At 37.8% G+C, this 7,250-nt stretch overlaps 1 pseudogene; it reads left to right on the top strand.

Moving 5' to 3' along the window:
• The first annotated feature begins 2,004 nt into the window (after nucleotides 1-2,004).
• Nucleotides 2,005-2,472, top strand: LOC102971138 (annotated as a pseudogene).
• The last annotated feature ends 4,778 nt before the right edge of the window (nucleotides 2,473-7,250 follow it).

Genomic DNA, 7,250 nt, shown 5'->3' with positions numbered 1-7,250 from the left:
CTCTCTCTCTCTCAAAAATAAAACATTTAAAATAAATAATAAAATAAAATAAAAATAAAAATTTCTGTCAGGGGGCTCTTGGATGGTTCAGTAAGTTAAATGTCTGACTCTTGATCTCAGCCCAAGTCTTGAGCTCACAGTTTGTGAGTTCAAGCCCTGCATTAGGCTGTGCATTAGGTGTGAAGCCTACTTAAAAATTAAATTAAATATAATTTTAAATTTTTTATTAGTTTATTATTTCTTTGAGAGAGAGAGCGAGAGCAGGGGATGGGCAGAGAGACAGGGTGAGAGAGAATCCCAGGCAGACCCCAAACTGTCAGCACAGAGCCTGATATGGGCTTGAACTCATGAACCATGAGATCATGACTTGATCCGAAATCAGGAGTCCAACTCTTAACTGACTGAGCTACCCAGGCACCCCTAAATTTAATTTAATTTAATTTAATTTTAAAAAATCTCTGTAGTGCCTGGAGTTTTGTCCCTCTATTCATTCTCAATATTATTCACTTATGCCTTCTCTTTTGTTTTCTTGTTCAATCTTGCCAGAAGTTTCTCTTTCCAAAGGACAAAGTTGTGATTTTATTGATCTTCTCCTTTGCATCCTTGTTTTCTATTTCATCACTTCATGGTCTTATTAGATTATGTGTTTTCTTTTGCTTTCATTAGGTTTAATTTGTTGCCACTTTTCTAACTTCTTGAATCAGAAGCTTAAATTTGTTACATTTTAGACTTCTGTTCTAATAAAAAGATTTCAAGGCTATACGGTTCCCTTTAAGTTCTGCTTCAACTATATCCCACAAGTTTTGATATCTATATGATCATTCAGTTCTAAATACTTTTTAATTCACATTATGATTTACCTTTAATCCATGAGTTATATAAAAGTGTTTTTCAAACATTCCAAAAAAAACCTCTTTTAACATTTTTGTGGTTATTGTTTTTTATTTAGAACTTAATCATAATCAGGGAAGGTAGTCTGAATGAAACTAATGCTGTGGTATTTATTGAGACTTGTTTTATAGACTGTGGTCATTATTTCTAACTATGCTATAAAAAAAGTGTATTAATACTTAGGTGAAGGAAATATATATGTGTGTCTGTGTACAATACCATTGACTATATTCCCTATGCTGTACCTTTTATTCCATGAATTATTCATCCCACAACTGGAAGCCTGTATGTCCCTCTCCCTGTCACCCTTTTTGCCCATCCCCCACACTCCTCTCTGGCAAACATCAGTTAGTTCTCTGGGTTTATATGTCTGCTTCTGTTGTTTATTCATTTGTTGTGTTTTTTAGATTCCACATATAAGTGAAATCATACGGTATTTGTCTTTCTCTGACTTACTTCACTTGGCATAATACCCTCTAGGTCCATCCATGTTGTTGCAAATAGCAAGACCTCATCCTTTTTTATGGCTGTGTAATATTCCATCATATATGTACATACATATATACCTCATCTTCTTTTTTCATTAATCTATCAATGGTCTTGGACTGCTTCCATATCTTGGCTCTTATAAATAGCGCTGCAATGCATATAGTAAAAAGCTTCTGCACAGATAAAGAAACTATCAACAAAACATAGAAGCAACCTACTGAATGGGAAAAGATGTTTGCAAATCATAGATCTGATAAGGGGTTAATACCTAAAATATATAAAGAACTTATACAACTCAACACCAAAATAAACAAATAATCTGGGGCGCCTGGGTGGCTCAGTTGGTTAAGTGTCTGACTCTTCATTTCAACTCAGGTCATGATCTCACAATATGTGGAATCAAGGCCCGTGTGGGGCTCCACACTGAAAGCTTGGAGCCTGCTTGAGATTGTCTCTCTCCTCTTCCTCTCTCTGCCCCTCCTCCTGCCCTCTCTCTCTTTCTCAAAATAAATAAACATTAAAAAAAAAACATATAATCTGATTTAAAAATGGGCAGAGGCCTGCCCAGTGGTGGGACCTAGGCTACGATGCATCCCGCCCACCACTTCTGCTCTTGGGCAGCAGATGCAGCAACTCAACTGGGGGGGGGGGGGGCGCCTCTGGAAGGAGTGGACGCTGCTGGCAAGGATAGCACTGGAGAGTGTGGCCCACATCAGGAAGGTGCAGCTCTCCGTGTATCTAGAGCGGCCCTGTCCCCGAGAGCATTACCGGGTTCACTCAGCTCCCAGTTTCAGAATGGCTTTGGTTATTGCCTTTCCTTGGTATACTTGTACTACTTGGCTACCTTGCAATTCGCCCATTTCTCCAGAAGGAAAAACAACAGGACAGCTTGATTAATCTTAAAATACAAAAGGAAAATCTCAAAGTGGTGAATGAAATAAACATTGAAGATTTGGGTCTCACTAAAGCAGCTTATTGTAGGTGTTTGCATTCTAAGACATTACCTGCCTGTGATAGTTCACATAATAAACACAATGTATTGACAGGAGGTAATGTGGGTGTCCACTAATACTGAAGAAGAAAGAAGCATAATAGGAATGAATTAAGATTGAATTCAGTTGTGTGCTGTAAAATCTTATAACAATATTCCTTCATTCTTTGTATATAGAAGATCTTTCAAATGGTGGTCTTAATTATTGCTACTGGCTGAGTAATTATTTCTGCCAATTTATTTTCTTGCTACACTACTGTTTATATTTGATACTTTCTATATTCAAACAATCGTTTATGTAGAAATTAAATTGTACAACCCTTTCATTCTTACTTCAAAGACTTAATGTATCTTCCTGGGGTACCTGGGTGGCTAAGTCCTTTGAGTGACTGACTTTGGCTCAGGTAGTGATCTTGCAATTCCTGCATCAGGTTCACTGCTGTCAGTGTGGAGACCCAGCCAATTGGATACTCTGTCTCCCTCTCTCTCTCTCTCTGCCCCTCCCCTGCTCACACTCTCTGTCTCTCTCAAAAATAAAAATATATATATATTTTTAAAAAAGACTTAATGTATCTTCCTAAATAAAAACAACATGCTTGGTTTTAATTAACTGAAAAAAATCTAAGTGTTGGCAATGGGTCCAAAGCTATTCCTTTGAATATCAATATTTTCAATAGAATCTATACCTAAAATTTTACTCCGTACACGATTAGGTATATTATTTTCAGTCCTCTTCTGTTTTGATCATTTGAAGTGATTTTTCCTCTTTGGCCTTCCACACTCCATTCTTTTTAGATCAATAAAAAAGATGTTGCTCTCAAGAATTACTTGAGTTTGCATAGTGATAAACACTTTGCTTTATAAAGATTGTGTCTAATAAGTGTGACTACCTCAGTTTCAGAAAAGACATGAACTGCATGTAGAAAGTTCCAAAAAGGAACAGTTATTTACATTATAAAAGATTTGTTTACTTTGCAAAGGCTTTTGTCTGTTTACATGTGTGTTTTGTATATGTATCTTGAACTCTTTGACTAAGTGGGATGGGATGGCAAGAATACTTATACTTCACGGGAATCTACCCCTGAAACCAAGAGCACACTGTATACACTGTATGTTAGCTACCTTGACAATAAATTATCTTTAAAAATAATAAAAATAAAATTAAAATTAAAAAATAAAAGAATAAAAAATACAAAATAAAGAATACTTATGCTAAACTCATGAGCTGCTGCAACTTGAAGGTCAACTAGAAATAAACATAAAGTATATCTGAATTCATATTAAAATGATAAGTAGTTCAGTGTTCAAAGTTGTATACACTTTTCTCCTTAAAACAGTGTAAGCCAATAAAACATAAAATACACAATGTTTGCAAAATAAAATTACTGGAGAATCTTTTTAAAAAAATAAACATAAAAAATAAATTAAAAATTAAAAATGGGCAGAGGACATGAATAAACCTTTTTCCAAAGAAGACATACAGATGGCCAACAGACACATGAAAAGATGCTCAACATCACTCATCATCAGGAAAATACAAATCAAAACCACAATGAGATACCATCTTACACCTGTCAGAATGGCTAACATTAACTCAGGCAACAACAGATGTTGGCGAGGATGTGGAGAAAGAGGATCTCTTTTGCATTGTTGGTAGCAATGCAAGCTGGTGCAGCCACTTTGGAAAACAGTATGGAGGTTCCTCAAAAAACTAAAAATAGAACTACCCTAGACCCAGCAATGGCACTATTAGGCATTTATCCAAGGGATACAGGTGTGCTGTTTCAAAGGGACACATGCACCCCAATGTTTATAGCAGCACTATCAACAATAGCCAAAGTATGGAAAGAGTCCAAATGTCTATTGACGGATGAATGGATAAAGAAGATATGGTATATATATATACAATGGAATATTACTCAGCAATCAAAAAGAATGAAATCTTGTCATTTACAGCTACGTGGATGGAACAGGAAAGTATTACACTAAGCAAAATTAGTCAGAGAAAGACAAATATCATATGACTTCACTCATATGAGGACTTTAAGACCTGGAACAGATGAACACAAAGGAAGGGAAGCAAAACTAATATAAAAACAGGGAGGGGGACAAAACATAAGAGACTCTTAAATATGGAGAACAAACAGAGGGTTACTGGAGGGGTTTGCAATCTCTGGGATTGCTGGGAATAGGCATGTTCATTCTGGTTGGCCCTTATGCAGTGGATGTAGCCCATTGGGGTCTCAGCTCAATGTGGAGAGGTTCTTTTATTAAACTCCTACCTTGGGCTGCCCCTAAGCCTTAACTTCTCTCTCTCTAGCCCTATGTGGCCATTGAATCAATGCTCAGGTGGGCAATGTAGGCAAATATGCTCAGAGCAAATTGCTTTGGTGCACCAATATTCTGCTTACCTGTCTGGTTACAAGCTTTCATCCAAATTTGGCCTGGACATTTTCCTCTGTCCTCTTGGCTCTTTAGTCCTTTTAAAGTGGTTTTGAGGGGCACCTGGGTGGCTCAGTCAGTTATGCGTCTGACTTTGGCTGAGGTCATGATCTCACAGTTCATGAGTTCGAGTCCCGCATCCAGCTCTGGGCTGTCAGCCCAGAGCCTGCTTCAGATCCTTTGTCCCCTCTCTCTCTGCCCCTCCCCTACTTGTGTGTGCACACATGTACTCTCTCTCTCTCTCTCTCTCTCTCTCTCTTTCTCGAAAATAAACATTGAAAAAAATTATTTAAAAAAGTTTACAGGGCGCCTGGGTGGCTCAGTCAATTAAGCGTCTGACTCTTGATTTCAGCTCAGGTCATGATCTCAGGGTTGGTGAGATCGAGCCCCAAGAGTCAGGCTCTGTGCTGTTAGTGGAGCTTGGGGTTCTCTCTGTCCCTCTCTCTCTCTGCCCCTTTTCCCAACTCACGTGCACTCTCTCTCTCAAAAGTAAATATTTTTTAAAAAAAAAGTGGTTTTGAAGGATTTTATCCAGCATACTTCATTACTTCAATAGAGAAGTTGAATCAAATAACCAAGCCTGCCATTGCCAGAAACTAGAAGCCCATATTCTTAAATGTTTAAACATTTATACTTGACTTAACAAGGTCCAAATTCAGGTTCAAATATCCCTACCCTTCTTCCAAACAACACAAGAGCTTCAGAATGCTTTAAATATTAATAGTCTCCCACTGTCTTAGATGTTTTTGTGCTCCATTGTTTGGTGCCAGCTTGTTTTTATACCTCCATGTTATTGTTTTATATACTTAACACCTACTTCGATTTCCCGACATTTGTCAGTTTTTGTCCACTCTTCCTTGCCTCCTGTTCACCCCTTCTTCCTGATTTCAATTACCTTCTTCCTGAAGTATATCTTTCAATAGTTATTCTAGTGACAGTCTATTATTGCTACACTTTATTAGGTTTGTTTTTTCTGAAAATGTCCTTATTTCACTGTCAAGAAAAGACTAGTAGTTCTCATCAGTGTTTCTTGGGGATACTAATTCTATTCCTTGTGCCACCTGGTGACTCTCCTTCATGGTGTATCATTTCTTCTGCAAGTATATTTCTATTGTTCGTTTCTGAACCCATATTCAGCAGATATTGTCTTTTTCTGTGAGGTTCCATGTGCCCTGGATTATAAAAATGTACATTTGCTCTCTCTGGGGTTCTAGAGATTTGAATGGTTCTGCTCCCATTTTCACTTTAATTTTTCCGCATGTGGTTTCCATAGCACACAAGAGGGTAAATTTTGACCCCACCTCCATATATAACATAAGCCTGGGGTGTTCATTTCTTATGGTAGCTCCAGAGAGAGCATAAGACTTTTCACTACTCACTTTCCAAACCAGTTTTAACAGAGAAGCTACTAGAGGCTTTATCCAGAGGTTTCAGTCACAGCTTCTCTGCCTCTTGTGGACTTGAGGCTGTGTTGTGAGTTCCTGCATGGGCATGATATTACCAGGTCTAAGCCCCTAGCCACTAGTGTCTGATACCTGGGACCAGCACCATAATGGGCTATTATAGTGTCCATTTACAATTACTCACCTGGCTTTAATTTTTCTTTTTGTTACTCTGGTGATTTTATATTTAAAAAAAAATTTTTTTTAAGTTTTAATTACTTTTCAGAGAGAGACAGAGACAGAATGTGAGCAGGGGAGGGTCAGAGAGAAAGGGAGACACAGAATCCAAAGCAGGCTCCAGGCTCTAAGCTGTCTGCACAGAGCCCGACGCAGGGCTCAAACCCACGAACCGTGAGATCATGACCTGAGCCAAATCCAGACGCTTAACTGACTGAGCCACCCAGGCGCCCCTGATTTTATATTTTTTAAGGTCACCTATAAATTAAAATTTGTGTTATAGATTATCTAGTGTTAATATGTGTGTATAGTTGGGGAGTGCTATTCATGTCATCTTAGCATGCTATATTGCCAGAAAAAAAATAACATACTTTATATATATGCACCTTATTTATAATTAAGCATTTTCCCTTATCACTTTCATCCTCATAAATATGTACTTCTTTAAGTTCCAAGGAAATTAAGTTCCCTGCAGGACCATCTAGATTAAGGGCATATAGGAGGCCAGGTCTCTGTAGCATGTTGGATTATTTTCCAGATAGGCCACCCATGTAGTTCAAATACATCATTCTCCCAGGGGCTACAATTCCTTAGCACAGTGATTTCCAACTTTTAAAAATTTTAGTAGCAGAACTTTTGCTTCAAGTATTACTTGGAATTTAAAAAAATATTATTTGGAATTCCACAATATAAAATAAGTAAGAAGAGAGCTGCTCTGGTTAAAGTGAGGTTAAGAGTTCTTCATATTTAGGATACCCAGGTGGCTCAGGCAGTTAAGCATCTGACTCTGGATTTCAGCTCAGGCCATGATCTCATGG

This window comes from Panthera tigris, chromosome X, assembly GCF_018350195.1.
Source record: "Panthera tigris isolate Pti1 chromosome X, P.tigris_Pti1_mat1.1, whole genome shotgun sequence".
Classification (NCBI taxonomy): domain Eukaryota; kingdom Metazoa; phylum Chordata; class Mammalia; order Carnivora; family Felidae; genus Panthera; species Panthera tigris.
The sequence above is the reverse complement of the archived record's forward strand: the minus strand, read 5'-3'. Positions and strand labels throughout refer to the sequence as shown.